Genomic DNA, 15,611 nt, shown 5'->3' on the forward strand with positions numbered 1-15,611 from the left:
ATAAGTGCATTCCCTGGCCTCCATTGCCTTTACCAACCTACTGGATGCTGAAGGGATTTCTCTTGGCTGTCCAAAAGGTGTATTTGTCAAAATCTTTTTTATAAGTGTACCAAAAATCTGTGGCATGCACAGGAAAGCATCCACTCAGCACACTCATCTGTATGCTGAGTCTCAGCAGGCTCAGGAGTAACAAGAAAGGACATAGAATAAGTCTACAACATGGAAGGACAATGGGAGGATTTGGCAAGAAAAACATATTTGATAATTCTAGGGTTAGGCCTAGTTAAAAATTGAGAGCATTTCAGATTTGCATTACGAGCATAAGCGGCAGTTACAGACAAAAAAGTAGGTTTGGGAATCAGATGGGCTTGGGTTCAAATCCCAGTGCCACCATGAGCTGGTTATTTAGTCTTTCCTGGCCTCAGTTTCTTCATTACTAAATGGGAATAAAATATAATTTCATAGGGTTGTGAAAATTAAAACAAACATATGAAATTACATAATATATGCAGAGTACCTGAAATACATTAACTGTAACTTGTAATGTTATCATAATGGTGAATTTGGGCTAGTGACCTACTCTTTCTAAGTCTCAGTTTTCTCAACTTCCTCATCCTAAAAAGGAAGAAGTAGTAATACTACCACCATGGACTTGCTGAAACAATTAAACAGAATAATGTACATAAACTGGCTACTACAATAAAATTTCCTTCTCACTCAGTAGAAGTTGAATACCTTTCTTTCACCTGTGTGTTTCCAATGAAGAGTGTGCAGCTGAAGCATAGCTATGGGAAACCTAACCTCAGGCTGTATGAATTGTGCCATAAATGACCAGAAAAAGCTGGGTATTCATGTGTTGACACAATTCTAAGTGAGACATTTGCAGTCTAGCAGGCTCTTTCCATGGTAACAAGTTTTCAGAGAATGAAGTGCAAATTTCTACAAAGCTCTTCATAGTTGAAGCCCAAAGTTCTTCATAGCCTCCTCTTCCAACATTTCCCTGTGCCCTACATTGCAACTATACCATGATCTCCATTCCACCCCTTTTATTCCTGCCCACACCCATGGCTTCTCTTATCTACCTCATTAATTCCCACTCACCCAACTGAAAGAGTCTGTTCATGAAGACTGACCCAATTCTTCAAGTAGCTGGGGTTTTTGGGGTTTTTTTTGATGTTTGTTTTTATTTGTTTGTTACTCTTAGAAAATCTCATTTTTAACTGGATTCAGACTTAAATCATTTTTTTAAAAAAAGTGAAAGTTTTCAATTGCAGTTGCATATAATATTATATTAGTTTTAGGTGTACCCCCCAGTAATTATACACCATATAACTTACTAAGTGATCATCCCGATACATCTCGTACCCATCTGACACCATACAAAGCTTTTAGAATATTACTGACTATTTTCCCTATGCTGTACTTTACATCCCCATGACTATTTTGTTACTACCAACTTGCACTTTTTAATCCCTTCACCTTTTTCACCCAATATCCCAACCCCCTCCCCCAATCTGGTAACCATCAGAATGTCCTCTGTATCTTTGAATCTGTTTCTGTTCTGCTTGTTCATTTATTTTTTTATATTCATGATAAATACATATTTATTGCCATATTATTGTTCTTTTTTCTTCTCCTCTTCTCTTTTCTTCCTTCTTATTCTTTTCCTTCTCCTTCTTCTTCAAGAAGATCCTTTAACACTTCATGTAATACTGGTTTGGTGATGATGAACTCCTTTAGCTTTTTCTTTCCTGGGAAGCTCTTTATTTGCCCTTCAATTCTAAGGGGCAACTTTGCTGGGTTGAAAACCAAGACCTACAACCAAGATTATGCACTATGAAAGTTTTAGCATACCTGCATTGTGACACTTATCAGGTTGCATGTGCTTAGTCTGTTAATGGGTTTGCCTTCCCTGCCAGATTTTGAGCACTTTAGGGAGAAAGGGCCTGATTCATTTTTGGAATCATGTCAGTGCCTACTATGATACTAGACTGTAACAGCATTCAACAAACGCTGGTGAAGTAAAGAATATATGCTGGGGATACTTCAGATAACAAGGCAGACTTGTGCAGTTATTTAACACGTATGTCTATTAGAAAATAATACCATCTAAACATAAAGTTGCTCACACTTCACAGGTTGCCTGCAAATACACCTAATCATTTATCTGTACATGCTGAAAATACATGAAATCATCTATTACCTTTTTACATCTACTTTGCTCACTTTCCTCAGACTGTGTGCCCTGTATATTTGTTTGGGTCACTAGGCAGCAGAAACTCTGACAAACTAGCTATATCTAATAATTAGTCTGATTCCAAGAATAGGTATACATTTTAATATGTTTTCTGGATAAGACGTAAACATAATCTGTTTATATTTGTGAACTGATTAAAAAGAGAAAACAGATCTCCTCTGCCCCCACCAAGTATGATAAATGCTCTGCCATCCTAGTGTCTTTTGATATACTTTTCACTCAGATCAGTTACCTATTTTCAAATTTTCTGTAGCACATTTCAAAGTTGCACGGTTTAGGAAACAGAGTATTAGTGGTCCAGTTACTGACAGAACAAAACCACCTGCAAACACTTGTGCATTTATATACTTCCTTTCCTTCAAATGCTTTCTGATAACGCCAAAGACACCTGGCACTGCCTTGCTAAAGAATTAACTTTGGCTCCATAAGGTAGAAGAAAGAGCTTTCTTGGAGTGATTGTTCCATGAAAGTGAGTTTATAATTTGCAATCTTCAGCCTCTAAGACTTTTAATGTTGATTGTATGACATAAATGTACTGTACATTCAAAAGTGTTGTAAATGAATAAGTAAATGATTGACTGTACCAGTCTGCAGATGTGAACAATAGTATTGCTTTGCCTTGATTCAATTTCCAGGAATTTCTAAAACAAAACAAAACAAAACAAAACAAAAACTTTAACTCCATTCACTAAATTCTATATGAAGACCTGAAGCCAGAGAACTTTTCATAAAGGAAGTGAATTAAATCCATCTTCTGCAAAACTTTGGCTAAGGATGGGGATGTATACTCTACAGCTTTTGACAGAAGGTTTCATTGTTATCTTTGGAATCAGGTAAAGAATTCCAGGTGGGATTAGTGGAAATGGGAAACCTCAGCTGAAAAACAATTGATTTATTCAATCAAGACCACTATGGGTTAGTAGAGGAATACAAATCAAAACTAGTCATGGTTTGATCACCATCAGGCTCTTGGGTGTTTTGAATTTTCACCCCTTATGTTCTTGGGGCTTTTGTTTCACATAAGCCTCCTATGCTTCAAGTTCTCTTGACTCAGTAAACAGATTTTCATTATGATTCAAAGGGATACACTTCCTTTGCTCAGGAGAGCTGTCTCTATAGATGAAGTGAATTAAAAACTAGCTCATTTGAACTCAGCTCACGTGACTTCAGGCTTTGGCATCAAAGAGGAAATTCCAATATACTTTCTCTGCTATAACTTGTATCTATCAAGATTTTCAGACTCACAGATTCTCCGGCAATACAAAAGATGTATGGTTTACCACCAATTTTCAATCTCTGCTATCTCAAAAACCTTGGGACAAATCAGCCCGAGGCATCAACTATCTTATCCTTTTGTTCAATAAAAACACAATGAGGAAGGTGCCATGAACTGCTGAAAATAGTTTTAAAGAAATTAATGAATTTGTTTTGTTATACATATTGATGCAATTTTGCCACTTGGCAAGACTGATGAGATAACTTCTTTTCATAATTGAACATTTCAAAATGAGATAAAATTTTAGAATCAGTTAGTTAAAGTAGATAGGTAGGAATAGAAACAGGCACTGAGCTCAGAATTAGATTTAGGTTCTGTTCTCTTCTCTAGTTTTCCTTTTTACATTGGCCATAAACTGGTATCTTGGGGTGAATCTCTTAGCTACCACTTCTTCAGTATAACCATCCCTAAAAGAGAAGATTTATTTATGATTCTAAAATCAGTCCTTTGAGGGTCTAAATTGTAAGATGCTACTGAAGACAGTAAACATGGAAATATTTTAGAATATTTCATTTCATTCTTTCTGAAATAACTGCAATATATTAGAGAAAGAAGTGTTCAAAGTTACTGAGACAATACACATTTTTCTGTGGACAAAAAACAATCACACTTTTTTAATTGACTGCCATTCTTGAGTTAAAATAAAGTAGCACATTTCACTGACTTATGTGGAAATCTCATTACAAAAGCAGTCTCAAAATGTGGCTTACTGAAAATGTGGCTATCACTGAACAGAAATTTGAATGTTCACTGGGAAGAGTATGAAATCTTTTTAAAAGTGCCTGGAGCCCTGGCTGGTGTGGCTCAGTGGATTGAGCACTGGCCTGTGAAGGGTTGCTGGTTTGATTCCCAGGCAAGGCATATGCCTGGGTTGAGGGCCAGGTCCCCAGTAGGGGATGCTCGAAAGGCAACCACACATTGATATTTTTCTCCCTTTCTTTCTCCCTCCCTTCCCCTCTCCAAAAGTAAATAAATAAAGTCTTTTTAAGAAAAAGTTCTTGGAGTACAGGAGCTTAAGCAATTGTATTTGTGATCCCTTGTGACTCTAATAGGTCCTACAGAAAACAGCTGAGACCCTAACTGGATTCTCAGAGTAAAAAGCTAGCAATGTTTTGGGAGGGTGCTGCTTCTAAAGAACTCCTATTATAATCTAATAAAGCTCTGAATTTTTTACCTGTTATTTTCTGAGGATTTTTTTCTTTAATTTGCCACTTCTCCTCCACAACAGGAGAAGAAGACTTCTTCTCCTATTACACTGTCTCAGTATATTTTGTCCAGTAAGTAAGCAGAATTTTCATGACCACGTATAGGACATTTAAATCTGCTGGGATGGGAAACAGAACATAGGGCTGCATCACTATAATGGTGCAAAGGAGTGCTGGGTACTTAGGGCAGGGTCTCAAAGGCACTGAGGGAGTTAGAGTGCTCAATGATTTTTATTCTGAGTTCTGAGTTTTCAGATGAGGTTGCTTCAAAAACTACAGAGATTTGAACATATTTCAAAGAACCAATTCAAGCATGTAGTGGCCATGTCATTTCCACTTCCTCCGGCCATATTCCCTTTCCAGCTTGCTGTGCCCTAAGCCTGCTCTCTTGAAGGCCACCACTGACTCTTTCTTACTACCTCCACTGCATGCTTTGTGGGTGTTATCTTTGATGAGCCCTTTGCACATCTGCCAGTGCCAGCTGTGCCTTCCTCCTTGATATGCTCTACATTTGGTGAACATATCTCTATTTAATCCTGGTTTTCCTTCTATCTCTCTGCTGATTCTTTCTTAGACTTTGCAAGTTTTCTGACCTCTAAACGTTCTTTAAGTAGTGATGCACATTTCAGTTCCTTTTGCATCATAAAATGTTGCCAGTTATCAGTAATATTATTCCTTTCTCCCTCTACCAAGGCATCTCAGCAGCTGAAGTTCCACCATTAGACATTCATTTCCTTATGATCACTTTGAACAATATAATATCCTATACATAGGGGATACCTTACCAATCTACTAACCTTTTAAAAAATAGGCTCTGCTTTCAGAGTCACTCTTCTCTGTGAAAGGTGGGGTCGAGCAAATCATGGCTTTCTCTTTCAAAGCAAGTGAGTAAGGAGGGGAAGAGAAGACTGAAAGGGCAGCAGGGGAAGCCTAAAATTGGGTTTATTTCCTTTACAGTTTTGCTTAAGGTTGTTGCTCTTTACCAAAATTTTCACCAAAGTTACTGTCTTTATTGATGACAGAACTTTTCAAAGTGAGCAAGAAGTTTTACCTACTATTGCTGCTAATTACCCAGCAGTCTCTGAAATTTCTTCTTCTCAGATATCTGTAGTACTTCCTCACTTTTGCTCATAGATGTCAATTATTTAGTAAGATTAAAAACTTACTCTGACTTCAGCAGTAGAGCAAATATTAGTCCATCCTATTGCTTAGAGCAATACAGGATCTGAGTAGCAACAGAGAGATTTGCCTTATCACCTTAAGGAACGGTTTCTTATGATAAATCAACAAATCCCTAATTGGGTTATAGTAATCAGACCTACCCACCAGGGTTGATTTTGCCAGTGAAAGACTGAAGAGAGAATTTCCTAAGATAAATCCAATTAAATTTTATATTGAAACCTAGAACAGGGTATCTAAAAGGACAGACAGCTCAATCTTTTGAATTGAGTGCTGAGTTATGAAATCAGCTTGCTGTAATCTCTTCCCAGCATCTTTATTCACTCTTTCTTTGGCCCTGGAGAGTCCCTTCTCCCAGATGTATTCATCATTAAGGTAAAATTAATTAATCCTGCTAATGACATAAGATGTTCCTTGAAGCATAATGATAGCATGAAAATAGAGGACATAAAGTCCTCTGGAAGTCAGCTTGATGAGGCAGATTCTCCATTATAATTACTGCAAGTTGCTTTCTAGCTAAAGTGAGGAATTTAGATGATATCTCAGTATTTAAAACAAAGAACCTGGATTCTCAGTTGGTTCCTAGCCTGAACACTCCTGTGGTGAACTCGGGTGCCTGCAGGTGCTGGAGCCCCTGTATGATGTTTTTGACACTATTTTCTGAGGAATAATTGCCAGAATTTATGTGCCAGCCACTGTTAAAAAGAGCATATAACCTGTTTTAACTTATTTGAGACTCTTTACAACCATTTAGTTAGATATAATTATTAACTCCAAATTAGAGACAAGAACATTTATACACAGAAAGATAAAATATTTTGCCTAAGTTCACCAAACTCTGAGGTAGCAAAGCTGAGTTTGAGCTTAGGTTTTTTTCATCCAGCTATACTATCTCTTCAAGTTTCCTTGAAAACTAGTTTGGATTCCATCTGAATATAAAGACAGCATGACTGGAGGGCAATGGGTAAAAAATGTAGGCAAGAAAGTGACTCAATCGCAATCTTCCGGTCTTGACGTTCCCTTGATTAAAATTTCCCTAAACATTTACTGTGTGCTAAGAGTGATATTAGGTGATTGGTGTTCCTTGCCATCATGAGAAAGCATGGTAAGGAAACAAAGGAATATGTAATGAATGAAGTAAACAAAAATATGTAAGTATATGATGGTATACAATATTCACGATATGGAAGAAATAATCATAGAGCATCAAGGTGCAGACCTGCTTCCATAAGGTGGTCAGGAAAGGCTTCTCTGAGGAGGCAGCAGTAGAATTAAAATGGAAGGGTGAGGAGCTAGCAGTGAGAAGTCGGGGGATGAGGATGGAGAGTGGAGGGAAGGAGAGTGTTTCATGACAAGGGAGCATATGTGCGAGGGCTTGAGGAGAGAAGGAGCTAGCTTGTGTTTGAAGAAATGAAGGATGGCCAGCGCTGGTGTGTCTAGTGAAGAACGAAACTGACTCTCTTTTTAGATATCATTGTAACCAAAGTATTTACTTCACATTTCCCTTCAAAATAATGAATAGTTTACGATATCTAATAGTTTGCATTTAAAGAATGCAAGAAAGGAATTTGAAAATTGTTGTGTAGCATGGAGGGAAATTTGAGGGGGTATCATGTTGGTATTTGCCCTAAGCTGAGGGGGACCCCCACGGCCTGTAGATTTTGTGGATGCACAGGCTGATGCAGAAAGGTGAGGGTCATGGCAAATTGTTGACTTTCTATTCACACTGCAAAAGACCCAGAGGGACCAGATTATGCCAAATGAGCATCTGGGTCTGATTTTGTTCCCATGAATCTCTGGGCACATCCTGAGAACTCACTGGACTCTTTGGAAAACAGATATGATTACTGTTTGTCTGGACTCCTCAGTGTAGCAAGTAGTTTCCATCCCCAAGTCTGTTACTTGAAACAAAAAAGTTAACTTGTCTCTCTCAGTTTCAAAAAGAATCAGTAGAATCCCTGGGAAATTTTAATATATTTTCCTCTAAACCTGCATTTTTTTCCCTTACAAATCTTACTACATACACTTTTCAACTTCCCTTTAGATGCCATTTGACTGTCATCATCTGTGAGACAAATGGGTCACGCAGCTCAGGTCAGTAAGCACCAGCGGGAAATATTGGTCACCCTTAAACAGGTAACAGTTAAAGTTTAACAGACTTACTTTCCAGAAATAGGCCTTAGAAAAAATACAAACAATCTTCTTCTTTAAAAGTCTACTCTAGGACCATTTCTTCTGATGCCCTTCTTAGAGCTAACCTTGGGAGTCTCAAAAAGGTTTTTATGTGTGTATGTGTGCACATTTGTACACACACACACACACACACACACTGGAATTAACCATTCAGATGAGGTAGGGAGTCTCAGGCAATGGAGAGATTGACAAACACATTTAGGCTAAAAATGCATGGAAGTCCAAGAGGACAGGCAAGAGGAAAGGATGACAAGATTCAGAATGAAGACATTAGAATTTCAATGATCAGCAACCGTATTGGCATATGACACAACTAATTTACAAACCGACTCCGGCTCTTGGAGAACAAAACCTTGTTTGAAAATTTCACTGGGCAGAGCTTCTTTTCTTCTTTATCAGTGATCATATTGTAATAGACACTGTCCCTATATAGTATGGGCCTTCCAGCTCCACTGGCATTGCATTCCAATTCAGAAGCAAGGTCTTTGAAATAAGACTGGATTGAGTCCTGTCTCCAGCATTAGAGCTCCACCAGTGGCTCCACCATTGTTTTGGGGCACACTACTAATCCCTGTAGAATCTCTGTAATATGGATGATTTAACCAGTGGTTCTCAAATTTTGATAGAGAGCTAATAAAGAACATAAAGATCAAGCTCATTAAAGGAAGGCAGAGTCTGGGCATTTGTACAATATTTTCATCAATTGTCCCTGGTGATTCTAATACTCATCCAAGTTTGAGAACCACCAATTTGGGGGAATAAAGAAAAGCAAATGTGATAAGCACCTGACTATCAATAATGTTTCCAACTAGGATCATGTGGCAAAGTGGAAAGGGGTTTTATCTTCAGTGTTCAAGACCTGAATTCCTGCATGGGTTCTACTGCCTACTAAGTGTGGGAGCTCAGTGAAGTCACTTAAATTGTGAGACCCACAATGTTCTCATTTGTCAAACAGATAATAAGGCACCACATTGAGGGATCATGGGTTTAATGGGATGAGGCGGCTCACAGGGGGTGGCTGATAGATGTTGCCTGAAGTAGAATCTCTTCCTACATTTTTATTTGTTTACTTTGTTAGAAACATCCAGACATAAAACTTCCGTGGATTTTATTCCATGAAAACTGTCTGAAGACTTTTTGGAGAGATTACAGATTTCTTGAGTATAGGAACTGAATGTATGACTGCATACATTGCATTTACTCACAACACTCTGTAAAACTTTTGACACAAAATGCTTTGATTACATAACTCATAATTCCTGTATGCCCTAACTTTAAAACCCCTGTTGGTTTCTTATATCCATTCAATAACCTGAGTTGACTTTCTCTAAAGGGACTGAGGAGATATTTTGTTTTACTCGGCTACAAGTTATTTTTATTGACTATGAACAAATCCTCTTAACTTATGACCAAAATCCTAGTTAATCAGAAATATGGATTATGTTTCACAGTTACTGACCTGTGCTTCTGAGTGAAGCCGGTCTTTTACTTTATTAAACTCAAAAAATAAAATCTTATCATGTGGTTAGATATATTTTTGTATAGAAGTCAAAGTCTCCAAAATACCTGATGCTTAATAATAATTTTATTGTGCATAAGTCATTATGGTGATAATGGCTTTAAAGTCATTTCTCATAAAATGATGACTCCATAGGGTTATGCAAGTAACAGAGAGGCAAATGCAGTCTGGCCTCTGGCCTAGCTGGCCGTGCAAAGAAGAAAGTGTTGCTGGAGGTTGGTGAATGAAAGCCAGAGAAGGAAAAATGAGCAGTTGCATCATTAATGACCACCCCGCTTGAACAATCCTGCCACCACTAAGCACAGAAGCCACAAGCCTAAGTGAGAAATGCCTTGGAGCAAGGCATGTGTTTCTCTGGTGTTCCTTCCTTTTGTTCTTTGACCTCTGAGTGGGCTCAACTTCTTCAGACCACAGAGCCCACATCCCTCTGCTTCATCTCCACATCCCCAAATTCTCTTATTTTCTCATTCCTTTCTCTTCCCTTCTTTTTGTCTGATGTCTTTTTTCTCCAGTGAAAGAGCTCATTAGTGAAGAGTTATTTTACATCCTTCCTCTAAAGACTTTCCCTTTTCTTCTCCACAAATACTCCTCATTCCTTAATGGGCAAAGAGTGGACGATAATGCCATTTGACATCAGTTCGAAGTCCTCCATAGTGACAGCTTATGCCAGTGGGAGAAACTTGATTTAGAGACACTAGAAAAATGTATAACACAACTTCAGATTTCCCTTCAGTCTTTCCAAAGATTTCTTGATTAAAATGGCCAGAAGGACAACATAAACCCTTTGAGCTTTAAAAATGATCTTTTGTGTTTTGCAAAGAAATGTTTACATTCATTTATATTTTGAAGGGTTTTATCTTCTCACATTGCACAGAGACAGATTACTCCCTCACAGGGAAAATAGAAAGAAAAAAAAACCCCGCAGAAAAGCCTCAGTACAACTAGGTTAGTAATCAGAAATCAGTGTAGGATATGCATGCTTTCCTTTAAACTCAAGGCATCAACAGGAGCAAGTGCTGTCATTCTTTGGGCCACATTCTATTGTTTTTTTTTTTTCTTTTTTCTTTTTTTTTTGCTTTTAAAGATAACAGGCCTCATTGAAAAGTCTCTTTGGGGATGGAGCCAGGGCATAGGTATTCTCTAAAAGCTCCCAGGCAATTCTGATGTGCAGCCAGAATTGGAGAAATACTGTTTTCAAGGAACTGAGAAAGCACAGGAGAGTCTTTAAGCTCTCAGGACAACAGAGCCCCTGCCCAGCCTTGCCAGCCTTTTTCTACCTAATGTTTATGTTTTACTACTTTTTTCACAACGTTAACTACATGGAATTTATCTTTATGTATTTGTGTGTTATTTGTGTATGGTCTCTCTCCTTCCTTAGGAATATAAGCTCCAGTAAATCCTGAACAATATTTGGTACAGGGTAGTTGCTCTGTATTTGTCAAATGAATAAATTTAAATCTATTAGACATCAGCCTTCCCACCTTACAATAAACAAAATACTATTACTACCTACCCTTCTAGATTGCTGTGATGATTCAAGGAAATCATGTCCTTGTAAACTAATGTGCATAATGTAAAATGCCTAGAAATATTCATGATACTACAAAAAAACCCCTATTAACCCAAAAATGTTTCCCTAAATAGTACTTAGCTTAAAATTTTCAACATTAAGTTCCCTTATTTGGCTTTTGGCTGACTGTTGTTAAAATGTAAATTGCTTACCTTGGTAAAACAATATCAATTAGGTTTTTGTCACTTAGCAATTACTAGCAACCCTAAAATATAGAACAAGTTCTGAATTAAATTGAAAATGGAAGAGGTTCTGTACTGTTCATGTAGGGTAGGCTAGAGGCGTCCACAGGAGCATAGACACAGAGCAGAGAAGTGAGGACACTGAGTGAAACCAGAAAAGGGAGAGAGAAGTATGTGAATGACAAATTTTGTTAACCCTGAACTGGGAAGACCTTGGGTTAACTCTGGTCAGAAAAGTGAAGTAGTCATGTTTTTAGTCAGCATTTGTTAGGTATCTTGAGGGCTAGACAGCTGCCATATATTAGATCATTTAATCCTTAGAGCAACTCTGGATGTATTAATATCCTGATTTAATAAGTGGGAAAATGGTATTTCACAGATGTTAAGTTCCTAGGGAAGCAGCACAGTACAGAGATAACAAAACTGAATCCACAGAGAGGCAGGCTGAATTAGAAACCCAGCCCCAACGTGCACCAGCCGTGGGACCTCAGGCAATTGCTGCATGCACATGTCCATGCATCAGTTCCTCCTCTGTAAAACGGGGGTGATAATAATTCTAACTATCTTTTAGGGTTGTAACTATCTATAAAGTACTCAGAATACTGGCATAGGGTGGATACTAATCATAGATAAGGAGTGTTAGGGGGAACCAGAATTTTTAAAGCTATTAAAGTTTATATATATCTTGATGGATTTTTCACACACTGAACACCCTCAGGTAAACAGCACTCAATGAAACAGAATTTTACCAGTACCTAAAGCTCCCCTCATTCTCTTTTCCAGTCATATCCTTCCCCCATCAGTGGTCTGACTTCTAACAATAGAATAGCCTTTCCTGTTTTTGTCATTCATATGTTGGCTTGGCCAAAATGTTTGTTTAGTTTTTTTCTGTAAAGTGTTTTCACCAAAAACTTTATTGATTTAGATATTATGAGTATGTCAGCTATCTCCCAGGTGGTATAATGTTGATTGCTCTCAATGTCTTGATTTGATTACTATCATCTTCAACTGGTCTACCTGACCATGGAGCATCATCCAGCAAGAAATCTCCAGCAAGAAATGTCCAGCACAAAACTTTGCAGACCATTTTTGACATGTTTGATCAGTCACAGCACCTTCTCCATACACTGCACAAATCTTTTCTGGGTTTCAGTTGCATTTTTACCTTTTTTGAAGTAATAAAGTATAATATGCTGAAAAACTTGCCTATTTTCTTCCATCTTCAGTAGTAAAATGGCTACACAAAAATTCACCAAATATGATAAGATGTTTTTCAATGCACGCTGATATGACAACAGTCACAATAAAATCTAACAAAATTGGTTTAAATGCAATTAGACAACTAAGCACTACTACAGCCATCTTACAGGAAAAACAAACAAACAAACAAACAAACTCTTGGCCAGCCCAATATAAAGCATCATACAATCCAAAACCTTTTGTATTTGGCCTCTTCCACTCAACACTATATTTATGAGATCCACTCATGTTGCTGTGTGTAGATAAAAATCCTTCATTATCACTGCTGTATGGTATTCCATTTGTAAATTTACCATAATTTATGTATCCAATCTGCTGGTGATAGGCACTTGAGTAGTTCTAGATTTAAGCTTTTACCAATAGTGCTGCTATAAACATTCTACCAACACTATTTGGTGAACATGTGTACACATTTTTATTTGGTATGTACCTACAGGTGGAGTTTCTGGCTCCTCAGGTGTAATATAGCTTTAGAATACAGTATAAAACAGAAAATGTTTGTATAATTAATAATCTCATCAGTAGAGTATGGGAATTTCACTTTTTTGTCTTTTTCATTGTATGTGTTTTGAAGGTGTAGAGTGACATCTCACTGTGGTTTTACTGAGCATTTCCTTGACAATTAATGAGACTGAACTTCTGTTTTTGGCATTTGGATTTCTTCTTTAGTGAAGTAACACAAAGATTTCTAGGTCAAAAGCCTGTGCTCTCTCTCTCTCTATAACCCTACTTTAAAAAAAGAGCTTCCTCCAAAGCTTTTCACAGACTGTAAGAATTGTAAGTCCTAATTTAGAAACCAAGGGTATTCACTATTTTTATTTTGTATTCACTTTTTTCTTTTGTAATTTAGAGAATTATCTTATGGTAATGGAGGGAACAAAGGGGGGGTCTTCCATAAAGAACATTTTAGTTCTTTCTTTTGTTGCCATTCAAAGTGAGATTAAAAATTATCTTGGCTCTGCAGGCCAGCTCAGAGGCTCAGGGGAGGGGGAAGGGGAAGACAATAAAGAAAGCTGACCTACTTCTGGAGGCTCTGTGGCACCATTTGCAGTGACTGCCAGGTGCGTTCATGGCATTCATATCTGAAACTCAGCCAGGTGTGCATGGGGGCAGGAGGCTGGGTGTACGTGTGAGAATAATGACAATACAGAAAGTCTGTGAGTATTTCATATGGGAAAACATAACTAGTTTGGGGTTTTAAGTTTTATTTTCACTGTTAACACATACACATGTACCTGTATGTCCAGTGTTTTCTGCATGTCCCCTAAAACATTTTGTGGTGAGAAAAGTTACCATTATAATACATATCACTTGTAAAACATTTCAGTTGTTTCTGCTTTTTTTTTCCTATTTACAAAAATACACAGGAATACCACCTACTGCCTTAACATAACTTGATTTTATAAATAACAACATTTTTATCATTCAGGATATAAATTTTTATTCTTATCCTCAAAAACTAATTTTTTCTTATGTTTCAGGTAGAACATGAAAATTGTCTTCATTTCCATAAAAATAGTTCCAGCTAATAAATATAACTTCTTGGCTTATGTTTAAAACACAATTTTTCTTCTCCTAGGTTTGAAAGAAACTTCTTCCTTAAGAACCCTTCTCAAATATAAGTTTTAAAAAATAATTTACTGTTTAGTTTGTGAAAAAAGAGTAGGAAGATACATTTGAAATCACCTGTGCCAATTTGAACATTGCTGAAAATGAAATATACTATAATGGTTCTAACTCGAGGCATTCGGCCCTATTTTGACCTTTTATTGTCTTTTTCTCTATTGAGACATTAAGCTTAAAAGCCAAAGAGCCCTTTGATAACTATCATGTTTTTGGAGGGTAGCATGTCCTCTGCTTTGCTAGCTACATCTATAAAGAATTGAGACTGTGATCAGCATCTGGGCTGTAGGTTAAAGATTAATGAATCTATTAACAATTGGAGACACTGTCTTCAGAAACATAGTTTGGTTTGTAGAGAGACCATAAAACACACATCACCCTCATTAGGAATTTAGAATCGGCAAACAGAATTTCTGCTGCTCACAACAGTTGATATTCTTGCTACTATTATTCACTGTAGGTGGCCAGCCCCAAAGCAGTCCCTGCTCTTGTTGCACTCGAGGCATAACGTTGAACCTAGAATCACTTTGACACAGATTTTCCTGAACTACTTAACCAGGGGTGTCAAACTCATTTCACCGGGGGCCACATCAGCCTCACAGTTGCCTTCAAAGGGATGAATGTAATTTTAGCACTGTATAAATGTAACTACTCCTTAATGAGGGGCAAGGAGCTCGGTGCTGCTGCTGGGTAGAAACACGGTGCCAGGCCGGATAAAACAAGGTGGAGGGCTGGATTCGGCCTCCAGGCCTTGTGTCTGCCACCTGTGACTTAAATCATTTGTTCTATTGGAGGTCCCTCCACAGTTAATGGGCAGACAGGTTAACAGGCAAATGCAGTGAACCACAACAAAGAGAAGAGAAGGCTAACATCTTGACTTATTGATTCACTGAAGTTAAGATTCTGAAAACGCCTGTTAGGTTTTATCCAACCTCTCCACTGCCTCAAACTCTTGCCTTATAGCACATCTACCTTGCTGTTTTATTTGACTTGTTCTTCAGTTATTCAGCCTTCAAGGTTTCCTTCAATATATAAGAAAATACTCTGATTTGATCAACTTGGGGGAATTAATTAGTAATTAGTGGATATGTAGAATGCCAACAGATAATGATGATAAACTTCTTGAGCAATTTTCATTTCCATATTTAAGTAATGTTAAATCTGCAAACTGTATGACCGAGTAATTTAAAAAGACAGTATAGCTACAGATTCTGTTAGCTTATAAGTAATCAAATTTTGGATTAGAGCAGCCTGTTATTAATGTCAAAATATATATTATCCACATTTAAAAGATCGAGGAAAAATAGGTACAGCATTAAGAGATAAAGTAAATCTTTTAAAATATAC

General features: G+C 37.4%; 1 protein-coding gene across 1 annotated transcript in view; it reads right to left on the reverse strand.

Moving 5' to 3' along the window:
* The window catches only part of TRPM3 (transient receptor potential cation channel subfamily M member 3), a 501,162-nt gene that overhangs the window by 327,427 nt on the left and 158,124 nt on the right, over window positions 1-15,611 (reverse strand).

This window comes from Phyllostomus discolor, chromosome 3 (genome assembly GCF_004126475.2).
Source record: "Phyllostomus discolor isolate MPI-MPIP mPhyDis1 chromosome 3, mPhyDis1.pri.v3, whole genome shotgun sequence".
NCBI classification, from domain to species: domain Eukaryota; kingdom Metazoa; phylum Chordata; class Mammalia; order Chiroptera; family Phyllostomidae; genus Phyllostomus; species Phyllostomus discolor.